The following is an 18,474-nucleotide window of genomic DNA, read 5'->3' as shown; positions in this document are numbered from 1 at the left end:
CCCATGAACCGGGATCTTCGGCGTGATGAGTGAACGCTTTAACCTCTTGGCTACAACATCATGCATTTTAAGCCGTTAATAACAACGATATTGATACAACTTTCCAATAGGAACATTAAAAATAATACATTGTGTAATAGTTGCCGAATCTATATGTGCACTAGAGAGAAAATATGTTTGATATGCTGAACTAAATGTATTAGCCGCTTAATGAAGATTTGTTTCTTCACATTTAACGAATGATGTGGGTTTTGTATCATTGAGTGCGTATAGATTTGCCCCGCTTCTGAGAATATTTCAGCAATGTCACGGCGGGGGACACAAGATATGAGCTTCACAAATTGCATCTATGCAAAATCTTATTTATTTATTTATTTTATTTATTTATTTATTTATTTATTTATTTATTTATTTATTTATTTATTTATTTATTTATTTATTTATTTATTTATTTATTTATTTATTTATTTATTTATTTATTTATTTATTTATTTATTTATCTTATTTATTTATTTATTTATTTATTTATTTATTTATTTATTTATTTATTCGTTGGTGAGCGCAGAGTTAAACAACACACAAAACAGCAACTGAACAGATGAGGCTCGCGAGGAGTGACGTAACTTAACAAGCAAATCCATTGTTTCATGGATTGCACGACCTCATGCCCACAGATTTGTATTGTAGCAGTTGTGACGCTTCCAATATATCTTCACAGCAGGGTTGAGGAGTCCAACAATTCACTCCGGATTACACCGCAGTTTGGCGGACGTTCGTCCAATCAATTCCACGTGTTTTATGGAAGCTCCACCGCTCCAGCTGACGGGAATCTCATATATTTACACAACTGCTTCATCTTCACAGAAACACCGGGCAGTTTTCTAATGCTGCCATTTCCTTTGATAATTGTTATTCCGGGAACGACGGTGTCCCATCCGGTCACGACACCAACTACTACAAGCGCGACATCGTAAACAGGGAATTTTACAGGGACACTTGTACACGAAGAGCGACGACAGGAGAGTCAAACAGCAGTCCGAACTTGGCCAGACAGAGGAGTGAGTGAGTATAGGAATACGCCGCTTTTAGCAATATTCCAGCAATATCACGGCGGGGGACACCAGAAATGGGCTGACACATTGTGCCCATGTGGGGAATCGAACCCGGGTCTTCAGTCTGACGAGCGGACGCTTTAGCCATTAAGTTACCCCACTTTCCCACCAGACAGAAGAGATAGAGCTGCGCGAACAAACTTTATAGCACTGGAGAGGTGAGGTGAGGTGAAATTGGGTTTAACGTCGTACTTGAGAATATTTCGCTCATATGACGACGTGCATGTGTGTGTATGTGTATGTGCGGCTGCTTGTACTAGCCCAGACTGAAGCTGGTTTTATAGTGCTAGCCCACTGAGATACCATGCCGCAGTGAAGCATGGATACCCCACTCAGACACATTATACTGACTCCGAGCCGACCAGTCCTTGTTGTACCCATTAATGCCGAGTGCCAGACAGGGACCAACAAGTACCATATTTTAACGTCTTTTGGTATGACGCGGTCGGGGATCGAACCCGCGACCTTCCGCTCTCCGGGCGGACGCTCTTACCACTACACCACGGAGGCGGTCCAGCACTGGAGAGCTCTCCATGACTTGTTTGATTTATATCCCAATATGCATTTCAAGCCATCTACCCACAAAACGGATCAGACAAGTCATCATGGGAAACATTTCGCTGAACATATCTTTGACCCTGCCTCGTGACGTCATGGACATCAAACATGCTGTTCTGCCGTCTGCTTGTGGTCTCAATATCCACCTAAGTTTACATATTGACTTTTCATTTGTTGAGAATTTACAGTGTACATTTTAGTGTCAAGCATAATTTTATTACGACATAGCTTACAGCATCACCCTAAACTACAATTAATTAAGTTCGTAAAATCCTGGGCCTAGATTTTCGAAGCTCTCTTAGCGCTTCGATAGTCGTAAGTGCCATACATTAACATTAACTTACGACTGTCTTAGCGCTAAGAGAGCTTCGAAAATCTAGGCCCAGGTCATTCCAATAACCCTTTCGATTTGGGGCCGCGTAAGTCTCGTTTGAACTGCCTCTGAAGTTATGTTCGTCTCTTCGACACTGACATGGGACATACATGTTTTTTTATGTCACAGATAATTCCATTTTTAAACGATTACGATGTGTATGTTGTATTCAACGGCGAAAATGAAAATTACGTGCTTTTAAACTTTCTATATAATGTATGTAAACAAATAATTTATCATCCAAAACTGTCTTCCACAGGAGACATTATCTTTGATAGTAGATTTTGTACAATGCCCTGACAATGCTATGACGTCATGAACTTGATGACGTCATAATGCTATGACATCGATGCACTGCAAGTCTAGTGTTCAGAGATGTAAATTTTTCATTGAAAACTTATGAAGAGTGACTTTTATGATAAATAGAATCTCACCCTCGTGTCTTCTGATATCAAACACATCAACACTCGTTGATAAAAGTAAAAATATCCTCGTCAAGCCTCCGATATTTGTAACTTTATCAACTCGTTTTGATATATTTGACGTCAAAAGACACTCGGGTGACATATAGAGATTTTTACACGAGCAGGTGTGTCATACGATTTACACGAAAAGAGTGTGGAATTGTGTATTGATAATAATTTTGCATGACTTTCGAATAAATCGCATATCACACGTCAGAGTGTAATAATTTCTCTGTTATCCATTTTATTCATGTACATTTGTGCAGTAAAACACGGTAGGCAAGTGTGACTGCCCCTGTGCATTGACGTCACGTTCAGTTGTTTAATGACGTCACAGACGACGAAATACAGAAACAATGGTTGCTAGGTAAAAGTGATATGTGCACTAGTTCACATATTGAACATATGGCATGACTTATGTTCCGCCATATGGATAATAATCTCTATATATTTTACATAATCTCTTTATCGATGAGGGGCGGTGGGGTAGCGTAGTGGTTAAAGCCCATTCGTGGTGTCCCCCGCTGTGATATTGCTGGAATATTGCTAAAAGCGGCGTAAAACCATACTCACTCACTCACTCTTTATCGATGACAACGCCCTGTCACCGTCACCTAGAAGCGTTAAAGAACACACCAACTGTATCACCGCGATGAGAGGGATTAATTTCTTTTACAAGATACTAATTTCAGCTTTGAGTCTTCAACAATGCATCAAAGGCATAACAACACAGACAGACATACCTTTCAACTCCGTCGCAATAAAATATGTCATAATGAATTTATCACGGTCACTTAAGCGATCCACTTTAAGCGGCAGAACATTCTTTACGCGATAACTTGTGTCGGGGCTGTTTCCCGTCTCGCTGCAATACGTGTTTGTGAGCGATGTCCATGGACAGCTAATAAACCTGAAGCTCAAAAAAGATTTCCCCTGAGAAATTTTGGCGGCAGACATATGTAATCTTAAGGTGTGTAACCTTTTGAAAAAGTATAACGCGCAGCGCTAACATTTCACACCAATGGACACTGTGATGGGAATTTGGGAGAAAGATGTATGAAAGTGACAATGAATGGCGTTCGGGAATACTGCTGCCACAAATTAAATGTTTTAGACACGGAATTGAAAATAAGGATACAGAAAAAAACAATGAAAGATGTCTTGCGAATGTCCTTATATAATTACGAGCAAGTAAATTTCTATAAAACATACGTTTGACATTCTACTTGGCAAAGGTCCAAAGACAAGACATATTAAATGTCAATTAAAAAAATATCGTTGGGTTTGGAAGTTTATAATCCAATAGTCTTACCTAAATCATGAAGAAGTATGTTGAACAAAACTTTCACTTTCTATCTGTCTTTTCCTTGCTGAGTTATGTTTCTTCCTGCACCGGCAATGTTACTATTTTCTGTGCGCATTTACGTAGTGCCAAATTTGCACCAAAAGTCAGAATTTTGCGTACAGCGTGTCCTGAAAAGGCATTTCACTGTAGAGTATTCAGACCATGTGTTAGCTAGTTTCTAGCCTAGTGGTTAAATCGTTCGCTCGTGTTGCTGAGTATGGCTTTCAACAACCAACCAACCAACCAACCAACGTAAATGAGATTTCGGTGTTATTCGAAGTGTGTGAGTGAATTCCAGCAATATTCTGACGGGGGACACCGGAAATGGCCTTCACTCATTGTAGAATCGAACAGAGGTCTTCAGCGTGACGAGAGAACTCTTTACCCACTAAGCTACCCCAACGCCCCGTTCAGTGTACGAATATTGGTTTCATCGTTAGAGATTCCTACTAAAAGTTAGATTCCTATACGTATGTTTGCACTTTGCTCGCACAGAGGGACACAAATTGGACACAGAGGGACACAGGCATCCTCTCCGCCCTTAGACACATCCGAAACCTGTGACTTTGAATCACGATTATGATGACACAACTGATCCGTATTTTCTAAACACGACATTTTCGAGCTGACAATAGTTTGCACCTACTTCGGGCTTTCTTCCCACATTAAGCAGGCAGGTCATGGTATGACGGGATTATTGTTAAAGGGGGCATCAACACAGCTAGATTTCTCACCCACTCTTGACACTTTTGATTCATAAAAGTTTCTATTATTTTCCTATCTGTATCAAATGGCCACGAAACAAAACTACAGTGGAAGCTGTCAAAACCGGCAGCTGTCCAATCCGGCAAGTTGTCAACATCGGCATAAAATCTCAGTCCCGTCCATGGCTAGTACATTCATCATCATTTAAAGGCTCTGCAACCCGGCAGCTGTCAAATCCGGATCTCGGCATGAAATGAGCCGCCCGAATATGTGTTTATACAGTAATCAGCACTGTTTAATCCGGCGTGTAGCAAGGAGTCAGTAATCTTGTGTTGAAACTACATGGTTGCCGACAAAGATAATTCAATCTTGGTTCAGTATGGGTGTACTTGTACATGTAATTAGTGAGTTGAGAGAGACATTGAGAGAACCACCTTATACAACAATGTACATGAGAGTAACATATATTGTGAGTAACATAAATTGTTGATATCTAAGATTGTTATTATTCAGGGATATAACTATTATGCACAACATTACGCATAAATGTGAACTTGTACTATGGAGATATAATTAATATAAGCCATTTATGCTTGTTTGCCAATCCTAGTCCTTCCTTTTGAATGGAATAAAATATGTTTAAACCAAACTTAAGAGTAATAGTCCAGTAGTCGATCCGGGGAGCGGAAGTTCGATGGTTCGGTTCTCGATCGCGACGTAGTGGCCGACGTTAAAACATGGCACATGTTGTTTCCTTGCCTGACATTCGACATTAAGCGGCTAATATAAACACTTGTCGCCTCGGAGTCCATTGCTACTTAGTGGGTGGGTTATTAATAATAAACTACAGCACATAGTATATACGTGGGTTAATACTACGATATCAACAGTACTCCAGACTTTTGCAAGTAGCTACAGACACGCGCGCGCACGCATGCACGCATGCACGCACGTCACTACATATATGTAATAACCTTGAATACTAGTTCAATAATATTCCCAGCAAGATTTCAGCATTCCATGCATTTCAATTTTGTTACAAAAACAATAATGTTAGAATTTAATTTTAAAATATTTCTCCATTATCTGTGCTCTCTTCTTTTGTTGCAATCATTGTTACAATCATTCTAACTTATTTTCCCCTCAGATACAACAACTTGGCGCCGTGGTAGAAAGACTATGTTTTAAATCACAACAACCAACAATTATCTCTTACCTATTTTATCTTTCTTTCTTTCTTTTTTTTTCTGCCATAGTCATTCTTTTGCCTCCATTCTTCTTACTGTAATTGTGGGGCGGTAGGGTAGCCTAATGGTTAAAGCGTTGGTTCGTCACGCCGAAGACCCGGGTTCGAATCCCCACATGGGTACAATGTGTGAAGCCCATTTCTGGTGTCCCCCGCCGTGATGTTGCTGGAATATTGCTAAAGCGGCGTAAAACCAAACTCAGTCAGTCAGTCAGTACTGTAATTGTGATTTGCAACGGAGTCAAGTCTACAGCGAATCAATACCAGTTTGTGATAACATATTAAAGTGAGCGAATGAGTGAATACAGTTTTACGCCGCTTTTAGCAATATTCCGGAATACCACGGTAGTGGACACCAGAAATGGGTTTCACATACTGTATGTGGGGAATCGAACCCGGGTCTTCGACGTGACTAGCCAACGCTTTAACCACTAGGCTACCCCACTACCCCTGTAATATAAATAGATTACCCAGATTACTTGGCATAATTGGTGGCGAGGTAGCCTAAAGGTAACAGCTTTCACTCTTCCCGCCAAATGTATGGGTTCGAATCTCAACATGAGTACCACTTATGGAGCCTGTTCATGGATTCCCTTGCGGTGATATTGCTGGGATATTGCTAACAGAGACGTAAAACCATATTCACTCACGGATCAAGTCAAATATACGTGATTTGTATAGTTTAGCTAGCAGTCAAGTGCACAATACATACGTCATGTTCAGTGTGGGATTGGTTTAACCTTATGTCTGACTAGGCTGGCCTTGACATTAACTTTAGGACTTACAACAGTTTCCAGACGTTATAATGTATTCCATCATTCAGATTTGTTGGTGATTGCATGATGAACATACTATGGTTCAAATCACCTTAATAAAGGAGGAGGGGCGGTGGGGTAGCTTAGTGGTTAAAGCGTTCGCTCGTCACACTGGTGACCCGGGTTCGATTCCTTACATGGGTACAACATGTGAAGCCCATTTCTGGTGTCCCCCGCTGTAATATTGCTGGAATATTGCTAAAAGCGGCGTAAAACCCACTCTGGTATATTCCTTAAAGTTTAAACCAGAATTATGGGAACTATGAATCTGTGAGAGTGAGCCCGCGACTCATCTAAAAACGTGTTTGGAAAACCGCAGTCTCAGTCTAAAGGGGATTGTGAGATTGGGGTGGTGCGCGGTTGGCCCCGTTGTCTACTGGGACGCAATTTGCTGTTGTCTCCCTTAGAACTTATGATCTCGGGTTTGAATCTTACATTTTGTCAGCATCTGCTCGCCGAACCAGTGCAATCGCCTTGTCGTTCGTAATTCGGTTAACGATGACATATACGAACGTCGTACTGCTACAAAAGCTTTCCGCCATACAGGTGGAATATTGCTGAGTGCGGCGTAAAACTAAACTCACTCACTACAAAAACTCTGGGGATCGTATGTAGGCAGGGTGAGGTGGACTTACGACTGTCGCTTTGTGACTCGATAGATTAACATATACTTTCGGTATTCGTAAAGCTACGTCCTCTTTGTAAGTCGTATCTCTAAAGATATATTCTATATTGGTATAGGTATTCGACTGTCGTAGAGATCCGGATTTTCTCAGTGGATCGCATCTCGGTGGTTTAACAGTGAATGACACATTCGACTGTCCTTCAGCTCCGTTCGCTGTGTGGATCGTAACTAGATACTTTTACAGAGACCCAAACGCACGAGTGGTGCAGCTCAACATACGTACCGTAGATCATAAGGGTTCACTTTCCCACCACCCTAAATAGACTGATAAACCTTATCATAAGAGTATTTATGTTTATGTGATACTTAATGTTGAATATTCTGGGGGGTCTTATTGCATACGGATCAACATTTAAGAGACACCTATTGTCGAAGTGATCATTCCGCTTCAGTGATTTGTCCACCAAGAACAGAAGGTGGTGGGTAAATGAGAAGATCCCGTCATAAGTGGCAGTTAACCGTTAAAGTCACACGTAATAGGGATTTAGCGCTAAGAACACACTGTGGATCGTAACTTTACAGTTTAAGGCACGCACACTCAAACTAGCCAGTGCTGGGAGTGAGTTAGTGAGTTTAGTTTTACGCCCCCTCAGCAATATTCCAGCTATATAGCGGCGGTCTGTAAATAATCGAGTCTGGACCAGACAATCCAGTGATCAACAGCATGAGCATCGATCTGCGCAATTGGGAACCGATGACATGTGTCAACCAAGTCAGCGAGCCTGACCACCCGATCCCGTTTGTCGCCTCTTACGACAAGCATGAGTTACTGAAGATCAACATTCTAACCCGGACCTTCACAGGTAGCCAGTGCTGGGAAAGCATGGAGAATGAAAAGAAATGAGGAGGATCTTACATGTGGATGAATACTGAAAATGTTACAATCTCATACGCGGTGCTGACAACAAGTGAGTGAGTGATTGAAAGTGGTTCTACACCAGTTGGGGCAATATTCCAGCAATATCACGGTGGGGGACACCAGAAAGGATCTTCACACATTGTACCCATGTGGGGAATCGAACCCGGGTTTTCGGCGTGACGAGTGAACGCTTTAACCACTTGATTTCATTATCACTGCTGACGGAAAGAAGAATCATAGCCTAATCCAATCTCAGATTCGAACCAACGATCGGAGTGGATAGTTCCTCGAAATATCAATTACTAGTTTGTCTCGTCCAGATTTGTACAGACTGTCTCATATAGCTAAACTTCTGCTTGGTGCGGCTTGAAAACACGTTTAAATCTACCAACAATGAAATAATTCTAAGTATTACGGATTGAGAATTACGGGATCGTCTAAATTGCTCACATTCAGCGCGCCTCATCACTTCGTGGTTTCATTCCTTATCAAGCTCACCCGAGAAAACTGTTAAAAGTGTCGTTAAACATAACTAAAGTACTGTCGGAAATAAGAAAAAAATGTTTTTAGGCAATTACTCTGTATCCTTAAAATTTACCCTATTGCAAATAGCATTTGTCAAAATAACCCACATCGGCCTAACTGGGCGTTCAGTGGGATGCGTAATAGGATATCCAGAAAAGCATGTTTACTCGTAAATTCGGGCAAAACTTAGAAAAAATACGAATAGCTGCTGAAAACAATAGATAAGACTATAGATGGCAATTAGGTCGCTCAGCCACGTATGACGACGGACCGTCGACTCACCTGGCACAAGGGGTCATCTCAAAGCTATTCGATGTCTTTTCTTGTGTGTTGAACATGTCGCCTCTATTGATTAACATCTTACGTGTATTTGTTTCATAAATTTTATGTTCAGATATGTAAAAGAGTGTGATACCCGTAGAAAAGCATAATCAGTCATCGTATTAAATGTCTCAAAATATATAGGTGGCATAACCACCCGAAGATCGACAGGACTGGGTATTGTTTGTAAATTGTTATGGCATGCCGTTTACTTTCCCAGTTTAATTCACCTGAAGAATCATCTTATCTTAGCTGATATGTCTATACCCCAGCCCGACCCCAAACCACCGACATCCGTCCTTGTTTTGCTTTTGACACGACCCCTCCTACCTGTTTCTTTTTATAGTGATAGTGAGACTCCATGGTAGCTACAGCCTTATAGTTTCAGTATGAAAGTTATTATTGTTTTACGCCAGCTATCGTTTATAATCAAGCTAAGTCTAATTTCAAAAAGGGTATTTAAAAAGTGTCCTTTGTAATACAATACCACCCCCCTCTAATTTGCATAAAGCCATGGCCTGTTCCAAATAAGTCGATGTGGACTTAGAAAAAACCCGCATTGCTCATTTCTGCAGTAATCTCTCCTGAGTAAAGTCCAATTGTTACGTTTCCTATGTCCCTACCACTGAGACTATAGTTAGGCCGAACTTAGATTAACAAATATTTCACACTTTCACATATTATCTACATAAATTGTAGATGTAAATGTGAAATAACAGTTTTTTTCTATTTCCGACAGTACTTTAACTCACTCGCCAAAATGACAACGCCGAGCGTGATAAAACTGCGCCCCGGGAAACACAGTCCGCACAAAATCCGGCCTTGGATGAGACATGAATTAGGGGACTTCGATTCTTCTTCAACAAATTAATTACCCCCCATACCCTGCCTGGAATACAAATTTGCAATGGACGAGCTTTTAGCCCCCAAAGAGAATAGAGTGATCGGTTGAAATTGAAAGAAGGCTAATTCTGGGAAGCGGTGTTTGTTTGCATACTCGTCCATTTGCAGGAGGTAAAGGGACTGATTCGACAAGAATAACAATGCGTTTTAAAATTCATTTAAGATTGATTGCTTTAAAGTTGCGAGAGGCAAGTTTGGACAAAGGCTGGCGGGATTATAGTTTCCAGCGGTCCATGCACGTCACGAGGCGTTAACGAGTTTCATTTGTTGGCAGTGTGGCAATAACGGTACCTGCAGCTAAGAATCTGAGCCCCGCTTAGTTTTAATAACATTCCGTCGTCATTGTGTGCGAAAATGACCCGAAGTGGGGATTAATTTCAGGGCAGTGTTGCTGTTTGCCCTGATTCCATGAGGGTCATTCTGCCGATTAGAATGTTTGTTGTTTAACGCCGCACGCAGCTAAATGGCGGCGGTCTGTAAATAATGGAATCTGGACCTGAAAACAAGTGATTGACATCATGAGCATCGCTCTAAGCAATTGGGTACGATGACATGTAACAGCCAGGTCGGTGAGCCAAACCACCCGCATTCATTGCCTCTTATGACAAGTATGGGTTGCTGAAGACCAATTCTAACCAGGACCTTCACTGGTCGCGGACTTGATTGAGCGTGCACCGTTGTTTACCGACGGCGTGAGTGAGTGAATGAGTTTATTTTTACGCCGCACTCAGCAATATTCCAGCTATATGGCGGAGGTCTGTAAATAATCGACTCTGGACCCGACAATCCAGGGATCAACAGCATGAACATCGATCTACGCAATTGGAATACGGTGACATGTGTCAAACCAGTCAGCGAGCCTCACCAAACGATCCTGTTAGTCGCCTCTTACGATAAGCATGGGTTGCTGAAGATCAATTCTAACCGGATCTTCACGGGTAACCCACGGCGTGGACAAATGTTGATACCATTAGCTAGAGGTTGACCTTCAGCAAATGCAATTTATCAAATTTATCAAACTCGCCGCCGAGAGTTCGCTGAAACATTGTTCATTGCGGTTATAATGTTAATGGTGAGAATTAAAAGATCGCGTGTAATATTAAGTAGTTCATTTATTGTCAAGCTCGGGCGATAAGATGTTCGAAACGTTTGTGTGGAGGGTCACGCTGGTATGAGTAGGAAAAACGTATCAATTCGCCACTGTTATCTTGAGAAAAGACAATAACGTGTGCTATTCGATGTTGAAATTATGCGATGTATTTGTGTGTATTTAGTTTTACGCCGCTTTTAACAATCTGACAGCAAAATGGGACACCAAATATGGACTTCACACATTGTATCCATGTGGGGAATCGAACCCGGGTCTTCGGCGTGACGAGCGACAGCTTCAACCATTATATGCTACCCCACCGCCCCTAGTGCTATGTAGGGTGTGTAATGAAATATTAAAATGAATTAATGAAAAAAATTAAATATATAAAATTGAGTGAGTGAGTGAGTGAGTGAGTGAGCGAATGAGGTTTTATACTAGTTGCTGGGTAGGGGTTTGGAAAGGTCTTCAATAACCCATGCTTGTCGTAAGAGGAGACTAAAGCGAACGGGTGGTGAGACTCGCTGACATTGTTGCCACGTGTCATCAATCCCCACAGCGTAGATTGTTGCTCATGATATCAATCACTGGATTGCCAGGTCCAGACTCAATAATTTACAGACCGCCGCCCTATACCTGGAATACCGTTGACTGCAGCGTAAAACAACAGATAGTGAAACAAACCAGTTCTTACCTATGACTCACGTGAAATGGTATGGCGTAATATTTATATTATTTAATAATATATATTTTAAACGTAACTCGCCATGCACGTATAACTGCCACGTCAGAGAGTAACCGTATGTAACCATATGGGGAATCGAACACAGGCCTTCGGCGTGACAAGGGTATGCTTTAACCACTTGGCTATATAATTTTAATTTTAATTTTAATTTGTTATGCGCTGCCTCTTCGGCGAGTAGTTTTTAAACTGCCCTTGTTTCGATGGCATCGCATGTTTTTTAGTCCTCTCGTAAATAAACATCCATGGAGCACATATTAGCATCCTCATCCGACATGCCTCGACTTTAAAATCCGTAGTGGAATAAAAACATGAAGCTAACATGCCATTTACTCGAAATAGTTATACAGTTCGTGTTCGGAGATCGTATGTTTCCGGAGAGGATTATATGCCTTCGGATAAATCATAGTGTTTTTATATTTTAAGAGGTCGATTAACGCTCTAAAAGAGGAACGCGGCAGTGGTGGAATTATACTCGAGAGTTCTCGCTATTTAACAGTGCAGCTTGTCTTAAAGAAAATCCTAGTTTGGTTGTTGAGCAGCTGGTGGCTGAAAGCTAGCTCTCGAGGTGATACTCTTGAGAAAGAAGAATGTCCAGTCTTGGAAATCGAAGGAAAGTTTAAATGACTTGCTGACATATGCAGATGCGATTTGGTTTTGTTCCCTCATTGAAAAGCGTATATTATTATTGTCCTTGGAAACTGCATGAACAGAATTTCAGAGTTCGATCTTTGGGAGAAAGGCAATGTAGGCCCGAACTATAAAATAATGTGCAGACTTATGAAAAACCCGTCGTTTGACTTAAATGAAAGGTGACCCTCACAGCACCTGGATAAACATGCTGGCTGGGGAGAAGGAGGATTTTTTAAGGATTTGAAACATTTCTCCAGATTCAAATAAAAAACAGATACAATAAACTAGACAAGAATCCCATATGTACCGGTCCATGTACTTAGATTAAACACGTTGCCCCGATCGAGAGGGTCAGCCCCAGCTCTCACCGCTAGTGTAAATGCCAACATTGAGGAATTAATAGTGTTTTATTGGGGTGGTTGTCAGAGTGACTTTAGATACTGGCAAGGGTTAAGACCAGCGACCGTTCCAAATAAGCCTTTATCGTCCTTTCTGCAGTTACCGGGGAGATTACTACGCGTAACCGATCAGAAGTGGACATATTCGCCGACCCTAAGGCATTAGGTGAGAACATTAAGTCTTGAACTGTTGCATGGCGACCAGCGCTGGAGATTATGTTCAGAACTATGTGTATGACATCATCGATCTGTTTGTTTGTTGTTTAATTTCCCAGTTTTCAGGCGGCGGTCTGTGAAATAATCGATTCTGGACAAGGTGAGGTGAGGTGAAATTGGGTTTAACGTCGTTCTTGAGAATATTTCGCTCATATGACGACGAGCATGCGTGTGTGTGTGTATGTGCGGCTGCTTGTACTAGCCCAGACTTAAGCTGGTTTTATAGTGCTAGCCACTGAGATACCATGCCGCAGTGAAGCATGAATACCTCACTCAGACACATTATACTGACTCCGAGCCGACCAGTCCTTGTTGTACCCATTAATGCCAAGCGCCAGGCCAGGACCAACAATGGTACTTGTTGGTCCTGGCCTGGCGCTTGGCATTAGAGCGTCCGCCCGGAGAGCGGAAGGTCGCGAGTTCGATCCCCGACCGCGTCATACCAAAAGACGTTAAAATATGGGACTATTTTAACGTCTTTTGGTATGACGCGGTCGGGGATCGAACTCTGATGACTATTTTAACGTCTTTGGTATGACGTGGTCGGGGATCGAACTCGCGACCTTCCGCTCTCCGACTATTTTAACGTCTTTTGGTATGACGCGGTCGGGGATCGAACTCGCGACCTTCCGCTCTCCGACTATTTTAACGTCTTTTGGTATGACGCGGTCGGGGATCGAACTCGCGACTATTTTAACGTCTTTTGGTATGACGCGGTCGGGGATCGAACTCGCGACCTTCCGCTCTCCGACTATTTAAACGTCTTTTGGTATGACGCGGTCGGGGATCGAACTCGCGACCTTCCGCTCTCCGGGCGGACGCTCTAACCACTACACCACGGAGGCGGTCGAGTCTGGAAAAGACAGTCCAGTGATCAACTATGCACGTCGATCTACGCAATAGGGATACGATGTTGTGTGTTCATCACTGTGAAATACATGTGAAATACATGAAATACATCAACCTTAACATTGCCTTCGTTCTATGCTGCTATCTTGCAGCTGCAATGCAAATGGGTAAATAAATGCCTCTATACCACTGTTTCGCGTTTTATTTATTATAAATACAGAATATCTATACTAGTTCTTCAAGACTGAATAAACTTGACATTAGTTAAATCAGACGAGGAATAAACTTTGCACATTTGGAGTTATGTCTCCTTTGTTTGTTTGTTTGTTTGTTTGATCCAGGTAGCCTTGGAACATCGTTTCACCGATGGTTTGGCTGCTAAATATGAAATTATGAAATTATATAACGTTCACTCCAATAATTATATATTCTCTCTGTATTCGATATATCAGGATCTAGGAAGGGTCTAGCTTCATGCCTCATCCGGATTAAGGAGGTTTCGTTCTAATGTATGTTATGTAACATGTGACACTCCAAAATTTTGTTTTATGAAATGCCATTATGACAAAAGTCCTTGTTTCACCGTTTCACCATCTTAACATTGATGAAATATATTATTATCCATATATCAGAAAAAGTCTGAAAAATTATTATTAGCAATCAATCACCCAGCAGAGATCTGCATGTCGTCAAGCACATAAAACATGAAATCAAAAACGAAATGAAATAAACAGTGGCATTTTAAAAGTCACAGCGTTTTATGAGATCTCAATGGCAACAGGGAAGGAAAACGACAAAGATTAGACGCGTAAAGCTATTAACACCCCACATAACCCATTTCACATCTTCAAGTTCCATTTAGCACGTGCAAACAGTCAGAGGTACCATGTTGCAAGGGAGATAATCAATTCCCATCGTCTCAGTAAGTGTCGACTTCTTGAAAAGGTCAACTTGAAACTTTAGTGGAGAGAAAGCACTCTATGTTGTGGGTCTGGGAGTGTTTGATGTGAAATTACTTCTTTATTTATGAGCGGCATATGGGCAGATTGAGCGAGGAACATAGAGTTCAATTGATCTCTCCAATTACTATTTCTTTGTCGACTGCAGTTTGACATTGATTTAATTCTGTCATGTGACATATGACTCGGGCTTACGGCCACATAAATCGTTTGATAGTTCTCCAACACAGTAGAAAGTCAGCTGTAATGGGTATTGTTAACTTTTGTTCGTAAACTTGTTGTGTATACCGCATTATTCATGCTATATGGTCTGCAAATAATCGAGTCTGGACAAGACAGTCCAATGATTGACATCATGAGCAAATCAAATATCAGGGATTTCTGTCATGGATCTTCACAGTGTAACCTTCTATATGTGTCTTAACTCTTTATATATAAACATCCATTAGTAACATTATTTTTTAATGAGTGAGTGAGTGAGTGAGTTTAGTTTGACGCCGCTTTTAGCAATATTCCTTTATGATTAAGCGCAATCAGCAATGTTTCCTGTTGTGAGTGAATATTATTTTACGGCGCTTTCAGCAATTTTAGAGCTATACCACGGTGGAATTACAAAACTGGGCTTTACACATCGAATCACTTGGAAACGAACGCGGCGGGACGAGAGAGCGCTCAAATCAGATGAGTGAGTGAGTTTGGTTGTAAGCCGTTTTTAGCAATATGCCAGCAATATCACGGCGGGGGACACCAGAAATGGGCTTCACATATTGTACCCATGTGGGGAATCGAACCCGGGTCTTCGGCGTGACGAACGAACGCTTTAACCACTACGCTACCCCACCGCCCCGATGTTTTTATGATATCGACAAGCAAACTATACAGTCCTGTCGTCAATGAATGATTTGTCCTGACATGTCGAGTTAAGTACCACAAATCCGCCGTTTCTTGCGTCAGGTTTTCTCTTCTTAAGTTTCTGGAGCGACACATTTGAAGAATATGTTTTATTGCAGGTGATAACTATCTTAACCAGAGAATACGTGCAGCACGGAATTCCAGTCAAATAATCCTGTTGGTTTACACAAGTTGTATTGTTAGTGGGAAGTCCTTTAAATCATCCCTGAAAGTCCATGTTCAACGGAGATAGATTTGATACTGCTTAAATACTTGATTTATCGTTCGAGATTTAACAACACGAATAAGACTGGTCGGAAATACCTGTATGACGTCATAAGATCTTACCAAATGATATTCAATGAATTGCTCGTGCATCATGTGCATAACGCCTTCACATAAACACCTGCCATTCTCGAGCCTCTGCTTACAGGAAAACTAATTAAAAAGCACTGTGGTGTGTCCAAAACTATTTGTTGCCTTTCATCACCAAACGACCAGACACTTGGAATGGACCATTGCTACTGACAAAAACTATTTGTGGGGTCTGTTATGGATTGACCAAGAACTAGAATAAAGACATTCTTGGTAGACATTTTCCAATGCCGATGTGTTTCCAATGCTAACAGATGTTCGAATGAGTGTGCCATATCGGTTTTCAATGCCGTTTATAATCCTATCTCCGATTTTCTCTGCAGTAAAGTAGGTTCCTTCCAGAATCGGGTAGACCTCTGCCGTGACTTTGCACCGATCATCGTGGAAGACCAGGAATGAGTTAGTCTCAATGTATCCATGAAAGAATCGAACACAACTTACGGTGGGACGACCCAAAGCTGGCTACATAGTGGCCCCACTGTTGTCAAGACAGTGTTTCACGAGGGATAGCTAACCACTAACTTCACGTTTCGAGTTGACTTTTCAAAATATGACACATTGGTATTTCAAGAATGAAAAGACGAAACAATTACGAAACATATTAAGAAAACTATACTATACATCAGTATGTCACGTCATATACAGAATTGATGGGACGCCATAGTACATCAGCTCACTAATCAACACTATGTTCATGGGGCCCTCCCTTAGCCATTAAAAACTTCCACTGCAGATTTAATAGAAATGGGGTGCCTGTCGCAGAAGAGAATTCCAAATACCACCAAACAAATACACACGGTTTATATTATTTCTTTAACTTAACATGCCGTGCACTGCCTCATTGGAGAGTAGTTGTTTAGCTGCCCCTGTTTCAATGGCGTTGCATGTTTTTTTAGTGCTCTCGTAAATAACCGTCCATGGAGCACATATTAGCATCCTCATCCGACAGTTGTGGCCATCTACAGATTAACATGCCTCGACTTACTGGAATAAAACATAAACATGCCATTTACTCGAAATAGTTTACAGTCCGTGTTCGGAGATCGTATGTTTCCGGAGAGGATTATATGTCTTCGGATAAATCATAGTGTTTTTATATTTTAAGAGGTCGATTAACGCTCTAAAAGAGGAACGCGGCCATGGAGGTATTATAGTCGAGAGTTCTCGCAATTTAATAGTGCAGCTTGTCTTAAAGAAAATCCTAGTTTGGTTGTTGAGCAGCTGGTGGCTGGAAGCTAGCTCTCGAGGTGATACTCTTGAGAAAGAAGAATGTCCAGTCTTGGAAACTGAAGGAACGTTTAGAATACTTGCTGACATATGCAGATGCGATTTGGTTTTGTTCCCTCGTTAACAAACGTTCATTATTATTGTCATTAGAAGAGTTTCTTAGCGTGAAAGGCAGCATAAGGCCACACTGGAAAATGACGTGCAAACTCATGAAAAAGATTTAACCCGTCGTTTGACTTAGATGAAATGTAACCGTTACAGCATCATGAAGATGATTCTAGTTGCCTTGGAGATGGATGTTGACAATTAAAGCGAATTTGCCATATTTGTTTGTCAGTCAGATTAACCACTCTATTTTACAGCTATATGTGAAGGCGATATGGTAATATCCGAGTTTGGACGAGACAATCCAGTGATTGACATAAAACTGGGACAACAAAGTAAGCGAAACTGTCAACCCGATCTCGTTAGTCACCCCTTACAACGTTGGTTGTTGGAGACCAATTTTAACCCGGGTATTCAAGGGAGCGTGTTGGGTGAATGAGTGGAATTTAACCCCCTCGTGAAAGATATTTATGGTATCGCACTACATATCAGCTTAGCATGAGAAGATTGTCTCTCCAGCAATCTGAGTGAAAGAGGTAGCGTGAAGAGAACTTTCAGATCAGCACGTGTGACCCGACCACCAATAGAGTGAGTGAGTGAGTTCAGTTTAGCGCAGCATTTAACAGAATTCCAATTATATCATTGGGTGTCTGCTTCAAGAGGGAGGAATGCCCAAAGTGATGTAGGTGATAGACGTTAACCACTTTTGAAAACCCATGAGGGTATTGTGCTTACAAAGCTAACAATGGAATTACTGTCAATCAGGAATCGAAAACCATGTGTCGCATGTCTTCACGGGAAGTTGAATCGTCCAAATCAACCCCTGGCCCCACCATCTAAGGGAGAGTCATCAACTTTGGAAAAGGGCACAGCTCTTATCTGCCACTATATATTTCCAATGATTACATCCCGATTGAGAACATACAGAAGTGATATACCAAAACTGCGATAGTTACATATCCAAAATGACAATTCTGTCAGAGTCAGCCCAAACTTACAATATTTCAGAGAACCTTGATCGGCTAGTCCCTAAACCTTAATATATGTAGAAGTATTCTATTCGAGCTTTAACTAACAA

The sequence above is a fragment of the Haliotis rubra genome, unplaced genomic scaffold (genome assembly GCF_003918875.1).
Source record: "Haliotis rubra isolate DU_JTF1 unplaced genomic scaffold, ASM391887v1 Scf323, whole genome shotgun sequence".
Classification (NCBI taxonomy): domain Eukaryota; kingdom Metazoa; phylum Mollusca; class Gastropoda; order Lepetellida; family Haliotidae; genus Haliotis; species Haliotis rubra.
The sequence above is the reverse complement of the archived record's forward strand: the minus strand, read 5'-3'. Positions refer to the sequence as shown.